Consider the following 25,067-nt stretch of genomic DNA (forward strand, 5'->3'; position numbering starts at 1 on the left):
TCAGCAGAAATGATAAGGTGGTTACAGACTCAAGAAAAGAAGAGAGGATAGTGTAAAGTTGAATTGATTCTTCAAGGGGTCAGATGGAGATAAAAGAAAGTGGCTAATTCAGGGAAGAGAACTAAGAAATCAAGGGATTGGAAGCAGTGAAAAAGTTGGGTTGAGTAAGGGAAGTCAGAGGAAGAAATGGAAAGCCAATAGATTGGATAAGGGGTTTCAGTAATTCTTTAATAATTCCTAGGCTCATATTTGGAAGGCTATTCTGTGTTCTTGTTTCAATAATATCTTTTTAAAATTTCAAGTGGGGCTCAATATATCTTACACTGACAAGGGTTCCAAGTTGAAATGGACATTTTTATGAAAGTTTGAAGTTTCTAAATTTACTTTTAAAAATGTGAATATGGGGGCAGCTGAGTAGCTCAGTGGATTGAGAGTCAGGTCTAGAGATGGGTGGACCTAGGTTCAAATCCAGCCTCAGACACGTCCCAGCTGTGTTACCCTGGGCAAGTCACTTGACCCCTATTGCCCACCCTTACCCCTCTTCCACCTAGAAGCTAATACACAGAAGTTAAGGATTTAAAAAAAATGTGAATATGTTGGTTTGTTGAATTTATATCATATTAGCAAATGAGTCACTCCTGAAACATCTACAAATTCCACTGTTACAATTCTGGAATTGTAGATGAGAGTTTGCCTTTGTAAACTCAAAAAACAAGGACCATGATTGTTTTTATGATTGCATTTCTGTGGAACAGCAACTTAGCTTTCATATTTTATAGGTTGTAGAACTTGATTTTATTTTGTGTTAGAAATCACTTGTATTAACATTTTCAGAGCCCCAACCATATCATTTAATGATCCACAATAATAATTTCCCATATATTTACTTCAATATCTTTAAAGTTAGTGTAGTTTTCTAACATGGGAAACAGCCTCTTTATTCATTGGTGGGATCTGGCTCTATTATTTCCAAATATGCAGAAATTCTCCTAAAATTCTTAAAAAGGCAAAATTTTATTTCTCTAAAGTTCTTCTCTAAGTGTCTTCTTACTCTATTCATACACCCATACTAAATGTGTGACATCTCTGGGGCTATATCTCTAGGTCTTAGTTTCCTTATCTTCAAAATGAAGGAGTTAGACTTGATGTGTAAAGTCCCTTCTGGCTCTAAATCTGAGAAAACATGAAAAAACTTTCAGTGGCCATAAAATGGCCAGATATGCCAGATACCTATAGATAACAATGCACTGCAGATAACAATAGTAATTGGAGGGATATCTGCAGCATAAGGCTATAATTTAAGGTTTTTTTTTTTTTTACATATTAATTACATTAAGAGGTATCATTAGAAGTCTTTACTATGTGGTTTCCTGCCTAGAATATTTTTGAAAAAAAAAACCAACACTACAACCAGAGTCTTAGGGGACGTTTCTGTAAATATATTTTGAGATGGTAAATAGAGTGTGATTATCATCTAGCTATCTACCTATCTACCTACCTATCTATCTATCTATCCATCTATCTATCTATTTCTATCTATTTAAAAATGTACACACACACACACACACACACACACACACACATATATATATACCCACAAATATAACATACATATACAATACATATATACATGGAAGAATAATAATAATTGTTTGCTATCTCAGTTGGTGTAAATAAAAATAAAACCACAAAAAGCTTTTTTGAACATATACTCCAGTGCAAGGTATGGCATTACTAGCTAGTCCCTGAACTTAACATTCCATTTTCCACTCTGATTTTCCATAATTCTCATACATGAAGTGCATTCTATCTTATGTCTTTGAAGCCTCTAGCTCAATTTGCCTATATCTTCCTTGATTTTCCAAGGTGTTACTTGTTTTTTCCTCCTCAAATTAGCCTGTATCTAATGGAAAATTATCTTGTATCTACCTTATCTGTGTATATGTTCTGTCTCCTTTATAATATCATCCATTCCTTAAGGTCAGGGATTAGTTTCTTTTTTGGCTTTGTAAACCCAATACTTTAGAGCAGTGATGGGCAAACTTTGGCCCCTGGGCCAGAGGTGGCCCCCTGAAATGTTCTATGGGGGGGGTGCGACATTATTCCTAATCTGACAAATACAATGAGTAGGATACAATACAATGAAACTTCAAAAGAGTTGCCTTAGAAACAGATTGACAGATGAGCATATCTTTTCCTTTGGCCCCCTCTTTAAAAAGTTTGCCCATCACTGGTCTATGGGGTTTTCTTGGCAAAAATACTGCAGTGGTTTGTCATTTCCTTCTCTAATGGGTTAAGAAAACAGAGGTTAAGTGGCTTCCATCCCAAGGTCAGATAGCTAAGAAGTGTCTGAGAACAGACTTGAATTCAGTTCTTCCTCACTCTAGGCAAAGAGATCTTTTCATTGAGGCACCTGGTTGCCTATAACTTTGTAGTTATTGTTCAGTCTTTCAGTGATCCCATTTGGGTTTTCTTGGCAAAGATACTGGTTTGCCATGTCTTTCTCCAGCTCATTTTAGAGATGAGGAAGCTAAGGCAGAGGTGAAGTGACTTGCCTAGAGACACACAGCTAGTAATTGTCTGAGGCTAAATTTATACTGAGATCTTCCTGACTCTAGGCCTGGTGCTCTATATCCTGTGCAACTGATCTGCTCTTTAGACATAGTAAGTTTTTAGTAAATGTTTATCAAATAAAATTGTGTGGATGTAGATGGAATATAGCATTCTATACCAAACGCAAAAATTGACATAGCCCTGGCTCTCAATGAGGCAATAGTGGAATTAAAGAGAATAAGATGGATAGTATAGTCAAGGGAAACAGTGTCCGGCAACAGAACAATTCTGGCCTGGCTCTGCACTTGCCCATTTTTGTGCAACTTATCTCAACTGACTCTCAGATTCCTCTTCTGCAAAATAAAGAGATTGGATTAAAAGCATTGGGGTGTAATGGTCATTATGCTTTATTTGGTGTCAGACAGTTGAAAATTACAGAATGCTAAATAGAATGTCAAGTTCAGGGAATTACTAGCATGAAAAAACCGTCCTTGTGGCATATTTTCAATGAAAACTTTTTAGGGGGGTTTGTTTTTATTTAACCCAATTGAGATAACAAATCCTGCCTATGATATTTGAATTATGTGACCAAGGAATAGTCATTTACATGAGGCCCTAAGCTTCAGTTTTCTCATCAGTAGAATGGGGCTAAGAATGGTAGCTAGAATCTCACTTCTCAAATTTGTTGTGAGGCTCAAATTAGGGAACCTATGTAAAATGCTTTGCAAACCTCAAACCTCTCTATAACACCAGTTATTTTAATGATAGGATTGTACACCTAGAACTAGAAGGGATTAAAGAAGTCATTTAGTGATCCCAAGTGCTCATTTTACAGATGAAGAAAATGAGTCCCAGGGAGGTGGTGACTTGACCAAGGTTATATAGGGAGGTAGTGATAAAGGTATGATTTGAACTCAGGCATTCCTTTGGATCATGCTGCCCTTATTTAATATTAAGTTCTTTCTTGGATATTCTTTTCTGTAAGATAATAACCATTTCCTTTCCAAAGGTAATAGCTAGAAAAATAATTCAGATTGTAAGTACTACATTTAAGAACAAATTAGCTCAGGGGGCAAATGGGTGGTTCAGTGGATATAGAGTCTGGCCTGGAGACAGGAGGTTCTGGGCTCAATGCTTCCTAGTTATGTGACTCTGGACAAATCACTTAACCACTATTGCCTACCCCTTGCCCCTCTTCTGCCTTGGAACAAATACATAGATTCTTAAGATGAAAGGTAAGGGGTTAAAAGTAAATAAATTAATTAGTTCACTCTATAAGGGCTCAGCAGAAAGTTGAGCATTTCAGTTTAGACTCTTGTACAAGCAGGATTATTTTTAAATGACTTGCCCCATCAGTGGTAGAGAAAACATTCTACCTTTGATAATTACTTTTTGAGAAGTAATGGAACAAGAGTGTGAGATCTTTTGGTCTGCATCCTGTTCTTTCTGTCTCCTAAGAAAGAAACAGCCAAATTTGAAAATTATCAAATGATTTAAGATGTAAAGGTAAACAGTGATATATATTATTAGAGATAAAATCCATCTTTTAGGAAATAAAATATTCAATCATACCAAACACATATACACACGGAGAAAAACTTTCCAAGTATAGAACATATATGATTCTTCGTACATCTGCTCTGACTTTCAGGACCCTGGTGGAAATTCTACAAATTTTCCTGGCCTTTATCCTGAGAAAAATACTGGTTTTAAAGTATACCTATTCTAGTTTTTAGGGGAAATACTGGAATATGAAATTGTAAGAGAGGTAACATATATAGTGGATAAAGAGCCAGCCTTAGGGCCAAGATGAACTGTTTTCAAATCTTGCTTCTGACACAGACTGGCTTGTGTGACCCTGACTGAGCTAGTCACTTAACCTCTAATGGCCTTATTCAACTCTCTCAGATTATAAATTTCAAGGATGGTGCCTAATTGCATCAATGAGTTTCCTCTCCTGGGAGTTTCCCCCTTCATTCTCCATCAATCTTTCACTCAAGTTTTGCCTTTCTAGGCATTTTTAGGCTTCTCTTCTCCTCCTAGTTTTTCCTTCACCCCTTTCCCCCCCAGCTTTTGGGAACTTTGTCCAAGTTACTACTGTCTCTGCTTCTGGGTCTATGTTTTAGCTTGGTTTGGTTTGGGGTCTATCCTGACAAAATTATTGTGAAAAATTACATGTTAAAATGCTTCTTTTTGATCAGAGGGACAAAGGATAGTTTTAGATATAGAAATTCAATGTTTTTTAGGGAAATTCTCATGAATTATAAAAGGGAACATGTACATGTTCGTAAGAATACAAAAAGAAATTTGGTTACAATAAAACTTTAAAAAAAATTTTATAGGGCATTTTTGTATTCCGCATAACAAGTTAGTGATTTAAACTACAATAACCTTTAGACTTTCAACAAGCATAAGTAATTAAAGATAAAGAATTCTGTGGAAAGGTATGGCATATTTATCTTCTTTAATGTTTAACCTTTCCCTTCTAAATATCCCATCATTGGGCACAGCTGGGTGGCTCAGTGGATGGAGAGTCAGGCCTAGAGATGGGAGGTCCTAGGTTCAAATTTGATCTCAGACGTTTACTAGCTGTGTGACCCTGGGCAAGTCACTTAACCCCCATTACCTAGCCCTTACCACTCTTCTGCCTTGGGGTTTAAAAAAACAAAGATCCCATCATCAATTGCCACTCATTTTTGGGTTCATGTGACAAAAAGGATAATAACAATTTGTATCAGTTGCAGCAAACTCAAATAGAATTGGGGTTTTATATTGATTTGGAAAACTACAAATTAGCATTATCTATTTTATTGAATTTTTATTGATTTTGTTATACATTTCCCAAATATATTTTAATTTGTTTGGATCTAATATATCATTTTTAACATTTTCGAAATACTTTCTTCACAAAAATTCTATGTGGTAGGAACTGACAGTAATATTATTCCCAGTTTACAGATGTTGAAACTAAAAGTCAGAGCGTAAGTTATTGGTCCCTGGCTGCTCAATAAGTGTTGGAGTCATTTGCAAATTTCAAAATCTGGCACATAGTTAATCACATTGATTAGTTAATCTCTTATATTGTCAGATCACCTTGATGTATAGTCAAGATTAATTAATTCTTCAGTTTTTCCATTCGAATGTAGTTACTTTGTATAGTCAGTGTGGTGTTGGTTTGGGTTCAAGAGCAGAAGTTTCTAGTCCCAGCTCTGCTGCTCAGTAGCCATTTGTCCATTACCCTCTGTGAGAGACATTCTTTTGATTCCTTAGTATAATTTGGTTACATGAACTTCAGTTTCATTCTGCATAAAATGGAGTTAGAAAAGTCAAATATGAGTCAATAATGCACCATGATAACAAAAAAAAAACAAAACTGATCTGCTCTCTGGCTATATTAGGAGATATAGTATATAGGTTGATGAAGGTGATATTCCTGCTATGATGTTCCTCTGTTTGGTCACATCTGTAGTTTCTTTAGATTTATTCAGCTTACCCAGGATAAGAGCCATTGGCACGCTAATCAAATTACAGCATTGATTAATACCTTAGAAACACTCACAGAAAGGAAGGTAAGGAAACATGTGCTTTTGTCATTGACATTTCAGGTCTCAAACATGTACTAGTCATGAGAAATAGCTCTATAACATATAATAAACTGGGAGAAAAAACTCTACCTAAAACCTCAATTTGATTCTGAGTAGTATGAGGTCATTAAGGCCAGAACTGTTCTTTACTTAATAAGACAAAGTTGAACTGAAAACTTCTGCAATTGCACAAATCCAGGGTAAATAAGCCCTAAAACACCTGCAGGTTTGCTGGGGGGTAGGGGTGAGGGTTGGCAGCCCTGGAGCAGTTTAAAGCAAGGAGGTCCAAAAGCAAAAAGGGTAAATGTCAATTTGTTGAGTATGATGCAGGATGCATTCTTATTCAGGTATGGAGTACACTAAATGGCCTCTGAGGCCCCTTTCCATTTCAAGATTTCTGATTCCAAGAATATGCCCATTACAAATAGATCAGATAAGAATGAGTAAAAGGTTTGCTTGAATTCATGTTGTGTTAGATATCCTGCTTTTGGAGTTATTCATTGTTCTGACTGATCCTATTTGTGTTCCCCCCAACCCTCCTTGTCGCTTTGTGGTTAAACACTAGTCTAACCAACTTATATCAAGTAAATTATTTTTAGTTTTGGATACCATATCCTGGAGGCCATTGAAAAGCTGAAAAACTTCCAAAGGCCCACAAGTATATTGAAGACTTCATGATTATGCTTTAGGAGGATAAGATAAAAGAAATGGGAGTGTTTACCTTGAAGGTAAAAAACAAACAAACAAACAAAAAACCTTTGGAGAGATTTTTATCTTTATTCAGTTATTTAAAGAGCCATTATGTGGAAGAAAAATTACATTTCTGCTCCTCTCTAAAGGACAAACCTAGACTTGAATAGGTGGCAGCTGAGGAGAAAGGGATTTAAGTGTCAGAGAGACAACTTCAAGCTAACTAAAAATTAAATGGAAGATAATTGGTTCTCCATTACCAGAAGTCTTAAAACAAAGGTTGGATAGCCACTTATTGATGATGTTGTTAAGGGGATTCCTGGTCAGGTACAGGTTGGACTAAATAGCTTCTAATATTATTTCCAACAGCAAGATTCATGATTAGATGATCTCTAAGGTAACCTTTAGCTCTAATCTTCTATAACATATCTGGATTATCGCAATTAGCCATAATCTAGCAGTTTTTCAATCCTTAGAATCCCTACTAGAGCCTCATTTGGAAAGAGGCAATGTATTATAGTGGAAACAATATTGGACTTGGAATCAGAAGACCAGGATGTGAATCTTGGCTCCACCATCAACTATTATAATTTTTGGAAAGTCAGCAAATATAGTAGAAAGTTGACTTGGAGTCAGAGAATTTAGGTTAAGATCTTGGTTCTACCACTTCCTACCTGTGTGAACTTGGGCAAGTTATTCACTCTTGTTAGACTTCAGTTTTTTTAAAAAAATGTTAGACTTGAATTAGATGACTTTCAAAGTCTTAGTCTATGATCCTATGACCCATCTGGATCTTAATTTCTTCCTTTGTAAAATGAAAGGGTTCTATTAGGTGGTCTCTGAAAGTCCTTTTCAGCCCCAAATCCTGATTCCCCTCTATTCCTGTTCCTATATTTTGTGATTCCTATCCCTATTTATGAATCAAAGTGGCTTTTTCTATCTATTCTGAGATATATTAACATACCTCTCTGTCTCTCTTTCTCAAGATCTTATTCCGTAATTTTATCCTGTACCTTGCCAACTCTGACTCAGTTATGTCTTCCCCCACCCTTAACTCCCATGAAGAATATTTATAAAGAGTTGATCATTGTTGTAGGTGAAGTTCTGAAATTATCTCAGGCTTTAAAAAAGCAAAGTTCCTCTTGGAGGAATAGTATTGTGAAATAGGAAGTATTTCATGCAAAGTAATTACTTGCTGGGCTCACTATCTCTGACCTGGCTACATCCCTTCAGGGTTCTGGGGATTTGAGAATGTCTTCTATATACCTATCATATTCGGACACCACTAGGGGTATGTTTTCCTCCATTCTTAGTGACCAGTGACTGGTGCCATAAATCCATAAACCAAATAATATAGGTTAGCTTTTTGGAATAGATATTTACTTCAACAATATGAAGATATAGTAATAACAGAAATATAAATACCCAACTCAATAACTCAAGGACTTTCAACTCTCTTCCCTCATTCTCTGGAAAAAGGGGTCTCAGACTTATTGCAATTTCTACAAAGCATTGGTCCCATCAAGTTCCTTTTCAAATGTGTTATTGATTCTAGTTGAGTGCTACTTCTTTGCCAGGTTCAAAGAACCTTCTTGTACTTTGGGACATTGATGCTCAGCTGCCTTCAAAACCCAGCATAGATTTGTTTCTTAGACCTTAGGTGGCTTACTCTTCTGCCATTTTGAAATTCACAAGGTTGGAGTCTCCAACTTCCTTCACCCAAGATGAAAGAACAAATGGTGAGTCAATGAAACAAAGCCTACATTCATGGGACACATTGTCCTCTAAGGGAGTTAGTCCCAAATCTCTCATGTTAATTTAATTTAAAACATTGCCTTTCAGGAAATATTGCCAGAAATTGTACTCTGTTGATTTAAGCCTTTGTGGTCCTTTATCAATTATATTATAATTATAGGCTTTTAAATATGGTCTCAGATACTTACTAGCTGTGTGATGCTGGACAAGTCATTTAACTCTTTTTGCATCAATTTTCTCATCTATAAAATGAACTGGAGAAGAAATAGCAAAACACTCCAGTATTTTTGTGAAGAAAATCCCAACTTGGGTCACCAAGAGTTAGTAAGGGTATGAAGTAATTAAGGTAAGAAAGGCTATGAGGATGGCTCATAGTAGTAACAATGATATAGAATTTAACAAATAATGATATACCATAAAAGATAATATAATGACATTTCCCCAGGAAGAATATTGTTGTTGACACTGATATTGAATATACTTTTCCAGATATACTTTGATAATGTTGACTGTTTAACTCAGAAGATTGTGGAAAGATCTTCATTTTTACTTGTTGAAATTGATGACATCAATGATAATCATTGGAGAAGATATGTTATTGATTGGCTTGAAATGTTTTTCCTCATTCTATTCCTAATATTGTATGTAGACTTGAAGCTACCTATTGTATTCTGTCTCTTTCTGGCCCTTAAGCTAAATTTTGAACTAACAATAAGATGATGGAGAAAATAGCATTTAGAAATGCTAACATTCTAGTTAAACAAATACAAATCATACCATTGAACTTTAATCTGTTATAACCATTGATTTTTTTATTTTCTTTCCTTCTAGATCACCCCATTTTTTAGATTGTGACAGTTGATTTGGGTAAACAAGAAACTCCTAATTCTAAAGTCACCTATTCCCTTGTTTCACAAGTGCCATTGCTAAAAGGAAGTGGTTTTCATATTAATTACAGAAGTGGAGAAATTTACATTTCAGGATGCTTAGATTATGAGGTAATAAATTTTTTTCTTATTTTTAAAAGCTTAAAATTCTGTCTCCTATATGTGATTATCATAATAGCTTCAAATGTGTTGTTTAGTTGCTTCAGTCATGTTTGACTTGGTGACCCATTTGATGTTTTCTTGGCAGAGATACTGGAGTGGTTTGCCATTTCTTTCTCTAGCTCATCTTAAAAGTGAGGAAACAGAGGCAAATAGGGTTAAGTGACTTGTTCAGGGTCACACAGCTATTGTCTGAGGTCAGATTTAAATTCCTGACTTCCTGACCCCAGGCCCAATGCTCCTTCTACTGTCCACCTAACTTCTTGCATTTTATCACAAACCATTTGAACTTTTTGGGTGCATCTTTAAAAAATTGCTTGTCATGTATTTACTAAATGATTGTTATTTTCAGAGGGAAACTGTGCTGGGTGCTAGAGGGACATATGCAATTTGGTTCAGACATGTTCCTTGCTCTTAAAGAGTTGAAAATCTAGTAGGGAATGAACACTTAAACATTGATAATCATAATGGTATCCTTCTTTTAATTTACCTGATTCTGTACTATATATTTGATACAGGCTGTAAATTGAATGATTTCATACACATATACACAATGTCAAAGGACTATGATCTTTATCATCCTTATATGATCCTTAGAGATTATCATCTCTCATTTTAAAGATGAGGAAATTGAAATGTAGAGAAAAATAACTTTCTTATAATCATATAAATAGTAGATAAGCAAAGCCAAAATTAAAGCCCCTCCATATATATATATATATATACTGTAAGCGGCATAAGTTTAAGAGTAGGTGTATAAGCAGGCTAGAAAAACCTTAGCTGAAGGTCATGTACATTCTGAATGGAATGCAGGGGAAGGAGGAAGTGGCTTGTGCCTGCGAAGGACTCCCTGGTGGTTGGCACAAACTGTTGCTGACCCTGGGAGATCTCAGAGCTAGGGGAGTTGTATCCAGATTCCCTGGAATACTGAGAGTGGTGAAGGCTTACAGCAGAGGACATCAGACCTGCAGAGCAGCACCGAGTAGGGAAGTGGTTTGTGATCTGGTGGACAGCATTGCAAACTTTCTCTCCCAACCTGGATACCTTGGATCATCTGTTCTGGTGGAGTTGACTCCTGGCATCCTGAAACCATCCCTGGATTAGCCATGAGATCCCAAGTAAAGCCATCCTCAGGTCCTTAGCTAAGCTGACCAAACCTGGCTGGAACCAGGTTGGGAGGAACTTTCCCCCTTGTGACTCCAGTACTGTTATTCTCTGGGCCCTGCCTGACTTAGGTCTTAGTTTAGTGTAGCCAAGTCCTTTCCCTACCACTGTGGTTTGCCCTTAGCTTTTAAGTGTAGTAAACCCTATTCCCATTCTTAATCTTAGTTTGTCCCTGATTAAATGTGTTGCCTTAACTTATAAACTCCTGCCTTTACTTTGTTGATTACCATAGGCCTAGTCTTGGTACTTCAGTGTGGCAGTTGGACCTAACAGCCAATTCAGGAACAGACACCCCTTTGCTGTTAAACTTAGTCTCCCTACTCGTTGGACCCTTTCCTCTCACTTCTGTATCACACACCCACCTGTTTACCGTTTAAGGCACCTTTCCCTGGTTTCTCCCTTAACAATACGTATATATATATATATATATATATACACATACATACATATGCATGTATATATGTTTATAGGAAAAACCAAGAGCTGCCATTGAATTTGGGTTTTATTTAATATTTGGCTTTGTCTATCTACTATTTGTATGACTATAAGAAAACTGCTTTTCTCTGAGTCTCAATTTCCTTATCTCTAAAATGAGAGGGCTATAAAGATGATCTCTAAGGTCCTTTCTACTGCTGAATCCTATAATCCTACAAAAATATTTCAAAAGATCTAGAGTTTTATTGGATAGATGCTTGTACCATCCATAAAGATCATAGCTTTTCCACAGTTAAGTAAACATTATTCATGAATATAAGTGACCCCAACAAATCTTATCTCCTATGAGCCAAAGATTGATGAACCTCTCTGACTATGGCTAGGTTGGTCTATTGACACTAGAATCAGAGCCTGTTGCTGAACTCAACCCAAAAGATTCTCTGGTTTGTCAGGAGCTGCCAGCTTCCTGCTGGCAAAACCTGCAAGATCCCACTTCCATGCCACTGTGAAGCATTTTATAGAAGGGGCTTCTATTAAAAAAATCAACTTGAAATGAAAGTTAAGTAATAAACCAAGTTAGTTGTTTTCTTGCCCTATGTTGGGGAAATTATCATTTGCCCTCCTGGTGCACTGGTTGCCCAATTGTTCCAATTATTGATTAGAGCAAATGATCATGGAGAACCACCACTGTCATCCACTGCTACTATCAATATAGCAGTTGAAGATGGAAACAACCACATGCCTGTATTTACTAAGGGAAATGTAAGTCCAATCATTAATTTCTATTTTTTTAATCATCATAAAGACCAATGAGATTTGATCTTTAGTTTGCATCATAGAGTATTTCCAGTTGTCTTGAGGGTGGGAGGCTTCATGAAATTTGTAAAACCATAATGATTTTAATATAATATCTTGGGAGGTAGTTAGTGAAGGAAATGTGAAATATGAATTTCAGGAAATAAAATCTAAAATGAGAGCATATGAGTGAAAAAAGTTTGGAAATCCTTATTCTTGACCAACATGAATGCATTGTTTTGGGTGTGCATGCTTAGTTTTAGATAAGTTAAATAAATAACAATCATTTAGCCTCTATTTCCAATATTTTTTGTGTGTGTAGGATTAAAAGAAAAAAAACTTTCCTAAAATAGTTAACATTTTATAAAACAAGTTCATTTAAAATTTTCTTTTCCAGGTCAAAGTAAAATGATTTCAAAAAAGGAAATAATTGATATAAAATTTAATTATGATAATGAAAGATACTATTTTTGAGTGTTTTTTTTTGCTTAACAAATAAACCCAAAAAGGAAGACGCTTCTTTTTTGTGATTTTAGTTTGAAGGCACCAAAATGTTACTAAGATTAGAGAATAACAAGTTATTTGAAGGTTTGTTTGGAGCATAAAATTATTTTCTGAACCTATGTAATGATTGTAGTTCACATTTGTGTGTATACAAAAAACTTTTTTAAGTAAGGTAACGCATGGAATTTTTTCCAATTTTATAAGTGAAGAAGCTGAGACTTAAAGAGGCAAATGATTTATCCAAAGCAATGTGGCTTGTAAGTATTAGAACCATAATTTGGACTCAAAATTCCTGACTGTAATATTTTCCATTGTTCCAGAGTGTTTCTCCTTTAGTCTTTTAGGAAATTATCAATATTTTATAGGCTAGAATAGTTCTTATACTATACTACATTGAAAAAAATTAAATAAGTGTTATAAAATATTGGGGAAAAGCAATTCAAGAGAATTTTAAAAATTATTCTGCTTTTATAGTCCAAGTAGCAGGCAGAGAACATAACTCATTATTGATAGTTATCTTACTGTTAAGTAGTGATGGTTTAAAATTCCTTTAGAAAATTCAACAAAGAGATGTGCCCACGCTTCTGAGTTAGCTAACTCGTGCTAAAAAAAAATAAAGAGAAAATTATAGCAATTTTCTTGGTTTCAATGTCATGGCAATGATGACTGCTTCTTTCAGTATAAAATACAGATTTCCAAAGGCCAAATACAACAGGATGTGTTGAGGCTCCTCTCAGTACAAGATCATGATTCTCCATTCACACCTTCCTGGAAAGTAAAATACAAAATACTATATGGTAATGAAGGAGAACACTTCAGCAATGTGACGGATCCTAGGATCAATGAAGGAATTTTAAATGTCATCAAGGTAAAGTCATGGCCAAATTGTTCTTTTGAAAAACAAAAGAACTATATATAATGATTTTAGATGTAACTGTTTTTTCCCCCTATTTTTCTTTATGGAAACAGGAACTGATGTTTGCTAGTGTCTGGCAAATTATTGACAGTTGAGAAACTGGGGCTACACAAGGGAATACACACTGTGGGGCACACACACAGACCCCACTAGGGAAAATGTAATAAATAAACTAAATGAAACTCACAGGGGATTTGGGAAATACGTAGGGAATGAGAGAAGAACAGTTCAGCTGAGTTAAAAGACAGTTTAACTGAAATCCAAACTAGCCAGGGAAACAATGAGCTCTGTGGGTCCTTGATGGTTTGGAGGAGAGAACACCAGGAAGTATAAAAATTCAATTTAATGTTTAAACAGTGTTAGGTAATGAGGGAAAGGGCCAACTAACACTTTAAGATTATTAGTAAAGACAAGGGCTTGAGGTTTGGAAATTACTACTCTACTTCTATGACCTATAGCAGATAGCCTGGGCAGAGACTGGCTTCTCACTAAGATGTCCTTGGGCTGCTTCACAGATGTATCAGCTTGACTCAGGAACACAAGTAATTCAGTAAGGTAAGTCCACTGGGTAAAATCAGGGAGATGAATATATCTGTATGTCCACCATACAACATATTACTTCAGTTCTCAACCTGAGCTTCTTGACTTGCTGGATGGTCTTGTAGATAGAGATAACTTATTTTCACAGGCTCTTCAGTCAGACAGTTACCTCCTCAAAGCCAACTGCCATTACATTGAGTCACTGCGAAAAAGTCACTCCTCTGACCAGAGTTCCATGATTTAGAATTCTCAGGTCTTGCCTGTCATCTCTGTATACTTTTGCTACTTAACCTAAAATCCTACATTTTCCTATGACAGTCATGTTCAGAATAACACACTTAAATAAATAAATATATAAATGAATGAAGAATATAAATACATAAATAAAATTTTCCTCATAAGATAGTGAATTTACCATTACTAGAAAGAGACCTTCAAAAAGAGGTTAGATAGGTTCTTGTTGGAGATATTGTAGGAGAGGTTCTTTTTCAAATTTGAGTTGTTCTACTTGACCTCCAAGAGTCTATTCATCCCTGAGTTTCTTTGATTCTATAATCTATAGACTGCAAAGGCCATAAGGTCTCTATTTCATTCAGCAACAAGAAATATTTGCTAATGAAGTCTCTTTGGGGTTGACAGCCTTTAGATTGTGAAACTTTAATGGAGAGAAAATTTGTTATTGAAGTTGAAAATGAAGAACCATTCTCTTCATGTGAAAAAGGTCAACATGGTAATGGGATGGCCAGCACTGCAACTGTGAGTGTAGAGGTTACTGGTACCAATGACCTTCCTCAGTTCCATCCTCTTATGTTTATTGCTCAAGAACTTGATTGTGCCAAACCTAGGATTCTGTTGGGAAGATATAATGCCACAGATTGAGATGGGAATATCAAGAACATAAAGTGAAGATATAATAGAGGAAAAGTCAGTAGTTTTCCATTTTGGAATCAATATTAACCATCACAAGATGCTATTTTTATTCTTGAGATCACTTTTTCAACATTGAGATTTCAGAAGAGTTGTGGCTTCATTTTTATGGGTTCTCCTGTTACAAGTATAGATTATAATCCCTTCATTTCTTAAGAATAGTCTAATAAATTACTCTTGTTAAAAATATAGTCACCTGGTGGTCATGCTCTGGTGACGAGACTTTGTAAGCTTAAAAAGACTAGTCCTCAGATTACAGATGCATAAATTGTTGACAGAGCTATACTGGGAAGCTTTTTCCACTTGATTAGATCTGATTGAGGCTACATTCTATTTGACAATCTGAGAATCCAGGGTTACTTCCTTATTATGATGAGACATTGCAATAGTGTTTTAGAAGAGTTTTTACTTGGTCAACTAATTTCTCCTGTGAATCAAGTCAGAGACCATGATACTACTATAGGCTACGTACAATGGTGTATCACTTGCAGTTTTAAAAAATAAAAGGCAAAGGCCTTTTAACTTTAACCTTAAGACAACTATGTAGCTGACATTTTTGTAGTACTAAGGAATACAAAATACCTTTTATATATTTCCCCATTTGATTCTCACAGCTACTTTATTATAGTTATTACTGGAGGGGTTCTAAAAGGTCTCTTAGTCTAGTGATGGTGAACCTTTTCAAGACAGTGTTGGGTCCCCCTCAACCCCCCTCCCCAAGTCTGAGTGCCATCCCCCCGAGACAGCATGCTGTGCTCCTCCCTCACATCGAATGCTGGGGGTGCTCTACCCACCCTACCTCACACAGGGGAGGGAGAAAGCACTCTCATTGGGTTGCTTAGTGGAGGGACAAGTAAAATGAGAAATGTCCTCAGCAAGTGTAGAGAAGGAGAGGAGAGTGGTCTGAGCTCTCTGCTCCCTTCTAGCTTTGCCAACTGTTGCTTGCCTTACCCTCTGTGCCCTCCCATTGGGCTGCTGGGCAGAGGGGTGTATGAAGTGAAAAAATGTCCTCAGGTGTGGTGGAGAGGGGAAGGGGAACAGTTCCATCTGAGTCCCTCTGCCTTTCTAGTAACAAACTCTGGGTGAGGGGAGGACGGCCACATGCCCACAGAGAATGCTCTGCATGCTACTTTTGGCACCTGTGCCATAAGTTAACCATCACTGCCTAGCCCAACATCCTCATTTTGCAGATTTACATTTTAGGTTACATTGTACACAATAGTGGCTTAGAGAGATATGGATTTCCCACTCACAGCTACAGAGTGTCTGGGTCAGAATTTGAAACTAGTACCTCTGATTCCAAATCCTATTCTTTCTGCTACACCAGATCATTGATTCACAGTGAAACATGATCTTTCCTCTCTACTTAATTTGGATCTAACTGGAATGAGGTCTCAGGTTTAAGTAAAGAATTGCTTTCTTAATGCTTTAGAATCTACAGGAATGAAATATTTGCCACTTGTAGTGCCTTCAGTTTGTAAACCTCAATACCATTTATGTTTGCAGAGAGTTTTAGTTGCTTGACGTTATGAAATTGTAGATGGGAAGGCAACAGGTTCTTTGAAATACTTAGCTCATCAAGTTTTCAAATGGAATGATAAGAGCCCTGGCTTTTCAGATTCAAAGTGGGGAAGGTAAGGAGAAGACATGGCACTTTCTCTTATTCTTACCTTTCTAAGGGCCTGAAACATTCTGGTTGGTTATTGACTTAGGTGGGAAGGGGAGAAGCTTTCTCTTTTTTCTGAGTCACCTATTATTAGAAACTAGACTAATAAATACGGGATATTTTCATAGTTGACTGCAATATGTAAGATTAGTTTGACTTTGTACATGCCACTATTTAATAAGAATATATGTTCATAATTCACACAATAAAACACTAGAGAAGGATGTTAGAACGACCTTGTCTAATGCCCTTGTTTTAAGACTAAGGAAAGAGATGTTTATGGGGAAATGACTTGCTCCAAACCATACACATCATGAGTAACAGAACTGAGATTAGAACTCGGTGCTTATAACTATATTATACTGGAAGATAAAATGCAAGGGAATATTTAGACCTTCTTAAGTACTTGTCTAGAAATTTTCCAAACTAGAACCCTTTCTTAATATAATGAAACAGACCAATTCATAGACTACAAAATAAAGCCAAAGACACCAGAAACAAGAGACTCATAGAATTTTAGAGCTGAATGAGACTTTAGGAGCATAGGCTACACAGCTGGAAGAGTCCTTAGAAATAAGAACTTTCAATGGTTAATACCCTTAAAATGAATAACCAAAAAATAGTATAGATGGAAGGAATAAAGAATGACAGGGTTGGGAGGGACCCATCCTCTCATTTTACATTAGAAAAAATTAGAAATTTCATGTTTCTTCAAGTCATTTTGCTAGTGTAGAATCTGACCATTAAGCAAATGACATCTGCAGTAAAATGAAGAATTTCATTATTTCTACAAATATAATATTCTCCCCAGATAGATATAGTTACAATTAATATAAAACAGGGATCAAGAGGAAATAGGGAATGGGAACTAAAAAATTTTGTTGATATTTCTATATCACACATTATTGTATACCTTTCAGAGCTGCCAGTCCTTGTGTCTTTCTTGCCATTCACAAACATTGTTTATTAGCATAATTCTAGACTTCTTTTCATAGTCATTGTAATTTCCTAAAATATTTTTTTAAATTTTAGTATCTTTTGTTTTTATGTCATTTCTTCAATATACTAATCCCTGTCTCTTTCCCACGAAATAAATAAAGAATAAAAAAAATGAAGAGAAGAAAAGTAAAAAGTAATTCATTAAAACTTACTAAGATGTCAATGAAAGCTGACCATATAAATCCATTGTTCCATATCTAGTGTTCAAATCCTGTGAAGAAAGGGAGGTTCTTTTTCTGTATTCTTTCCAGGCAAATTTAATCACTTAAATCATATAGCATTAAGTTTCATTTTGTGGTTATTATTGTCCTTTCATTTATATTGATGTAGTCAATGTAAATATTGTTTTCCTGGTTCCCTTCTTGCTGTTGGTTTTAAATTATTTTTTTCTTCCTTCCATGAGGTTTAAGCTGGTTCATGATCCTGCTGATTGGGCCACTGTGGATGAATTCTCTGGGTGTGGTTACCACAGTGAAACATATGGATCGTGAATGCCCTCATTTGAAGAACAACTTTTACACAATTATGGTCATTGCCATTGATGATTGCAAGTACGCACTCAGACATGGACAAACTTTCTTACTAAGTATTTGCTAAAGAAATTTAGATACTTGAATTCTGAATTATTTTAATACATTTTCCACTGATTTGATTTTCTGAAATAATTACAATTCTCATTTTTGTAGTACTTAAAAATTTATAATTTGCTTTCCTTATAATAGCCCTATGATATGGATAAGTAATACTATTATCCACATTTTACAAAAGAGGAAATTGAAGCTTAGAGAAATTGTGACTTTCCCAGGGTCACACAACTAGTAAAAATTAGAGCCAGAATCTGAGTTCAGTTCTTTTAAAGGTAAGCCCAGTGCTCTTTCCATTATACCAAGTTGCCTCTAACCTTAACATACCACGTGTTGGTTTTTAACTGGACTTTTGATTTCATTGGGATAGGATGCTATCTGTCAGGATAGTTACCTTTCCACAAATGCATATCAGCATCTTTTTTTGCATCATAGTCTTAGAAGATTGCATGGGTCACTAAAGAGGTTGCCCAAGGTGACATATCTAGCATGTGTCAGAAATGGGATTTGAACCCAGGTCTGCCTGTCTCAGAAGCCTCTTCTCTTTCCACTATGCCATACTGCTTTGTTAACATGTTATATATATATATATATATATATATATATATATATATACCATTTATTAAACAATAATTTTTAGCTGTATTTTAGGGACATTTTGAATTTTCCATTACATAGGAAAATAGATTCAAGCTATTTTCCAAATGACTTATGACTTCATCAAAAATTGTGGGCCAAAGATTAATTTCAAGTCATTTAAAAAAAATGCTTTTATTGTCACTATTCCTTTTTATATTCTTTTGATGTAGATGAGGAATATGTAACTTAAATTTATGAAGGAAATAAATGTTAATCATTTCACTGATCTGTTCTTTCTATTCTGAGGTGTCCCACCCCAGACAAGTACAGGGACCATGAAGAATGACAATGCACTGACTTTTGTCAACCCTTCCATGGAAGTCTGTAATACAGAGCAAAAAGCATCTATTTTCGTGGAAGCTGTGGATAAAGACTTAAATCGATTCTCAGGTCCTTTTACATTTGAATTAGAATGATACCTGTGGAAATATAAAAAATACTTGGAAAGTAGGGAAAACATTTGGTAAGTTTTCCTCCCTTGTGCTTTGTATAAATGGGGTATATGTTATATGGTATCTTGTACAAAGTAGGTACTTAAAAAAACTTGCATATGTGCTTTTAGTTGATCTAGTTTTAAACATAATTTAGTATTAATTTATATAAGGTTTATAATTTTATAATTTATAATTTTCTGATCAAAGTGGGGTCTTTTCTTCTCTGTATATTATTCTGTGGAACTTCTAATGTCAAAAAGTTTTCAAAATGGCAATTATAGAGCGCCTTTAATCATCTGGAATAAGCAGGGATTTTTAAAAAAACACATCCTGTATGTAAGGCTTTGGTCTTGTCCTGGTGCAATCTCTTCAGAGGTCTCTAATCAAGGAGATGGCAGTGGGAATACTATCATCCTAATATGTGTGCCTTTCATATCGTCAGGTCAGTATTCAGCTGCTAACATTCTCAGGCTATGTTCTGTCTCTCAGTAATATCCTAAAACTTGGGACACTAAATCAAAGGATCTCAGAGTTATATTCAAAATTAATGATGGAAGTACTCTTTTCTTTAAGAATTTTTTTGAGATATCACTCTAAGGCTTAATCTGGGTTGAACTACTATTGCCTACTGCTTCTTTCTGGCTAAGTACAGCATTTCTATTCAATAAGCCATTGCTTAAAGCAGGGGTCGGCAACCTTTTTGGCCGTGAGAGCCATAAATGCCACAAATAATCCAATGGGGGCAGCTAGGTAGCTCAGTGGATTGAGAGCTGTACAGTGCTCACAGTGTGCACTCCTGTAACAGTGCGCGCTCCTGTAACAGCGCCTGAAAAAAATTGACTTTATGGCTCCTGCAGAAAGAGCCATATCTGGTCCTCAAAAGATCCAGATATGGCTCGAGACCCATACATTGCCGACCCCTGCCTTAAAGTGATGGACCAGGAAATAAGAAGGTATAGAGTGAGGGGTGGGAATGTATGTGACCCTGGGCTGCTACAAGGATTATTATGAAGCAGTGATTAGATGTTTTGACATTAAATTAGGTGGGAAAAAATCCTATAATGGAATATAGGTTAAAGGCAAAATGGATTGGCCCACTTCTTTAGAAAAAATACATTTTTGTTGTTTTCTTTATATTCATATTGCTGAATTCCCTCCTTATTCCTCCTCCTTCCTACTGGAGTGCCATCCCATATAAGGACCCACTTTTAGTAGTTTATTTTTAAGGATGAATTAAAACAATAAGAGTGATGACTGCTAACTGCTTAATATGTGTTTATGGAACTGACAAAATGAATTTGAATTCCATCCATCATAAGATCCCTAGGATTCTTCTGTTTTGGTATTCTTTTGTATCTGCACAAAAGAGGACAGGAGTATCCGTTATTCATGAACATGGCATTCAGACCTTAATCAAGTATAATGAAGAAAGTGAAAATATTTTAACACTGGTAATAAAATATATTGTATTGTTTTTATTTCAGGCATCAATTTGATACTGCCTATGGTATATGCCATTGGTGCTTTCTGTTTGTTGCTTACCCTTGTTGCTTACCCTATCTCTCATCATCTATTACCTGTTATCTTCCCTCTTTCACTCAGCTATTAAATAGGACTTTTAACATGCCCTAATCAATAAACTCCCCCTGGCTTCCTATCACTTCTAAGAGTAAAATAAAACAAAAATTTCACATTTAAGGCCCTTCACAATCTGTCCCTGCCTCCTACCTTTCCAGTCTTCTTACAGCTCACTCTTCTCCACAAACCTGTGATCAAGTAACATTGTCCACCTTGGTGTTCCTTGAACAATATATTCCATCTACTGACTTGGAAAATTTTTACTGGCAATCCTTTATGCTGGGAATTCTCTCTTTTCATCTCCACCTCAAGGCTAACCTTGTTCCTTTCAAGATCTAACTCCAACTACAACCCCAACTTCTATAAGAAAAATTTTCCAATCTCTCTTAATTATAATGTCCTCTTTTTTGTGTTTTTTTTTTCCCGCCCAAATGATCCTGTCTATAATTGTTTGCATGCTGTCCTTTCGTTAGATTGCTAACTTTTTTAGCAAAGAGATTGTTTTGCCTTTCCTTTTAGTCCCAGGACTTAGTACAGTGCCTAGAATGTAGTAGGCATTCAATAAATTTTTGTTGACTAAACAGACAAACACATTTTAAGCAGAAAATTAAGAAAATATTTTCCCTAAGTGGTTCCTTAAGAACATGAACTTTTAAAAAATACTTTATTATTGTACCTTTTACATAGTTAGCTCCTAATGAATGCTTGTGGAATTAAATTTCCTGGATTATTCTATACCTCAACTATTTTTATTTTATACATTTTGTAAAAAAAAAAATAGCTACCAAAAGATACTTCTCAAAGTAGAAGGGTTTAGCACCAACCCTTTCCAGGAATTGCCACAGTGAAGGAGAAATCTAGGCTAGCCTATATAATTCAAGGAGGAAATCAAGATTATGGTCCCCAGCCAAAGACATGTGATACTTGTGTGTTATAATCCCATATGCTTGGAAACCACTAATACCATGACTCCCATGCTATCCCTAAATATCCTCTGGCAACAACACCCAATCACCTGTGCCATAGGAGTGCCGCCTCTCTCTACCTTAATAGGATCTGTCTATAAATAAAACCATATACATATTTTAGCATTCTGTTTAATAACATTGCCATTGGCATTCCTTCCACTGATACAGATATAAACTTTTCCATACCTTAGTAGATAATGTTAATGACTTGCTAAAACCAAAATGATTCTTTATTTGGTGTTCTGTTATCAGGCAATGAACTACTTCAAACTTAGCAAGGCTATTTTTTAATTGAGAGTCATATAGTCTGTCATTTTGCAGGCACTTAGAACTATCCCTTCCAGTTTAATAGGACCTATTGAAATAACTTTTGAGAACCAAGGTGTTACCTTCACTGCGTAATGAGCAGTCAGTCAATAAGCATCAGAACAAGATGTCTGTGGTGGAAATTAATGATATTTATGAGTAAAACAATAAAAAAACTGATTTTTTAAAAATAAAGCCAAATACTTTATAAATCCAAGAAAATGTTGATTCTTCCATATTTAAACAAAATGTTGGTAAAGCATGTCTATAATAGCTTTAGCCAACTTGCATGAAATAATCTATGAAAGCGCATACAAAGTTAAATAGACATTAATAGATGTTGTTCTCAACTTCTATAAGAAGTTTTCAATCTTTCAAAGATTTGTTCAATTTCTTCATAATTAGAATTCCTACATAGATCTAGTCAGCCATCATCATTAGAATAAGAAACTGCTAATTGATTTTCTAAAATCACTCAAAACACATTTATTACATAGCTACTAGGTGCAATATTCTACAGTAATTACTCCAGATACAAAGAGAAAAAAGAAAACAATCCCTGAAGTAAAGGAAACAGGGAAAGACCTAGGTATACTTTTATAGAAAAGAATTTTGTGAGGAGAAATATAAAATGATAAAGATTAGGAAGACAAATTTACAGAGAGATTGTCACTGACAAAGAGAGGGACACTCCCTTCTCAGAGCCCAGAGCAAATATGAGGCAATTAAGAACAAGATAGAGTTTTCATATGTAGAGTAAGAAGAGAGAGAAGTTAACATAGATGGTCTCAGTTTTCTCAAAAAAGTATAAAGAGTGAAAAAAAGTTCATTTCAGTAATTACAAAATGCAAATCTGCTAGTAAAACATTTGTCTTTATAGTAAAACTGGTTTTTAAGGAGTTAGATTTTTATGTGATGTATAGATACTAATTGTTGGGTATGGGACACAGAGTAGGGATTATTCATCTTCTGGCTCTTCTCTTTTCATTTTTTCCACCATTAATTTCATCAGATTGGTTTGTTTTCTCCTGCTCTCACAGCATTTTAAGGTAAGATTGAGGGAAATGTTCCTCAACCAGAACAATTTTATCAGCTGGCTTTTTCACATTTTCACAGGCTTTTTCATCAATTACTAATATCCTGTCATAAGACCTTCCATAGGTCATAAGACCCTGTCAGCAAGGTCTTGGGCCTTCTGTAGGCCATTTGGCCATCTTGGCAGGGATATGTCAGCAACATTCTGAGATTCAGGAGCACTGTGGTGGGAGACCTTAGGAAGTTTTGGATTTAAAGCAAAAGTCACTTGGGAGTGGTGATAATGATTTACAAGGCTGAGGGGAATTGTTAAGGCATCATACTTAGGAGTAGGTGGGTCAGTGCTAATCCAGAAAAACAAGTTAAAACAATTCCTTATAATCACTGATACATAAAAATTATCACCAATATATGGTAGTTTAATTAATTCTAACCTACATCCTGACCTTTCTCCAATAGCATTAATCAACATAACTAACTCAAAATTAATTCTATTATGTTTAACTCACTGATAAATGCACTGATACTCAATTAAATCACAATTAACTAAGTAAATATTGATTAAATTGAATAAGGCTTCTAAATTATTTTCATACCAGTCCTTGCCTATGATTGCTGTGGTATAGTCCTTTGCATTTAAAGACAATATAAGAATAGTTCTAATTTAAAGTTCCAGAATGGTTATTTGTAAGTATTTAGAAAGCAGAACATTTACTTTAGACTCAGGGATCAGCATTCTCTTTAAAATATGAATACCAACACTGGAGCTAAGTAATGCTTCTAGGAATCTAACAGTCCTAAGGCATAGGTTATAGAAAAAGGAAATAAATCAAAGTGAAAAAAAAGAATATGATAGAGAATTAAAAGGAAAGGAAATAAATTATGAGACCTGAGAGGATGACGGGGAATAACATAACAGGGAACAGGAGAGAGAGAGAGAGAGAGAGAGAGAGAGAGAGAGAGAGAGAGAGAGAGAGAGAGAGAGAGAGAGAGAGATCACTAGAAGTAAAGAAAATCTTTCTAATATATAGAATATAAAGGTTATAATAAGTATAAGATACAGATGTAGAGAATCAAAGTACTAGAGTTGTCAATTAGAATTCCAGTACCTAGAAAAATTTAGGAAGTGAGAGTACAGGGAGGAATACAATGACCACATGATATCCTAACTCCAAAATATGTGGCCATCATGATTTTGATTTGACCCCTGAGTTAGGTGATTCATGATCAGTCTGCCTTGGTTTGTTGCTAGAGTAATGGTGATGGCAGAGGTAGAGGCTTTGTGGGAAGGGCATAGAAATGGTGGATCCCTCAGTAGGTAGTGTCCCACCATAAAGAAAGTGTCTCATGATCTTATATTGTCCCTCAATCTCTGCCAGAAATGCCACTGGTAATCCTACCCTTTTATTTTACTGATGAAGAAAAAAAGCTTCAGAAAAAAGTGACTTGCTTCAAGTCATAGAGATTTAGTAGCAAAGCTAAGATGGGAAACTAAATCTTTTGATACCTAGTCCATTGTTCTGTCATACACATCCCAAATCTCTTCATTGAATCCTGTTTACTTCTGCTCTTAATTAATTCTAAATCTCCAGTAGGGAAGTGTTTTCTGGGTTGGGTTGGTCTTAATTTTCTGGTAGTCTTCACTGCACACGTATTACAGAATGTAGCACTTAAAGTTCTATGGGGTCTTGCTCCTTCTAATTTGTCTGCAACACAATTTCTTTCTTATTTATTTGGTTATTTATTAATGGTCTCATGCTCAGAGTGCTACATGGACTTTGATCAAATGAAACTTAAAAAGTCTTGGAAGGTGTTAACTCTAATAATATTATTATTATTGACATTGAATGATAAATTCTTTAGGAAGGTGCAAAGTAAAATCTCATATGAGCTCCCAAGGAGGAAGTTGCTGTCAATTCAGAATTAGAGGAGATTAGGTAGAGGAGAAC

At 35.5% G+C, this 25,067-nt stretch overlaps 1 pseudogene; it reads left to right on the plus strand.

Annotated features, from left to right (window-relative positions):
• The first annotated feature begins 2,795 nt into the window (after window positions 1-2,795).
• On the plus strand, window positions 2,796-20,679 carry LOC123233571 (annotated as a pseudogene).
• Window positions 20,680-25,067: the final 4,388 nt, after the last annotated feature.

The sequence above is a fragment of the Gracilinanus agilis genome, chromosome 2 (assembly GCF_016433145.1).
Source record: "Gracilinanus agilis isolate LMUSP501 chromosome 2, AgileGrace, whole genome shotgun sequence".
Taxonomy (NCBI): domain Eukaryota; kingdom Metazoa; phylum Chordata; class Mammalia; order Didelphimorphia; family Didelphidae; genus Gracilinanus; species Gracilinanus agilis.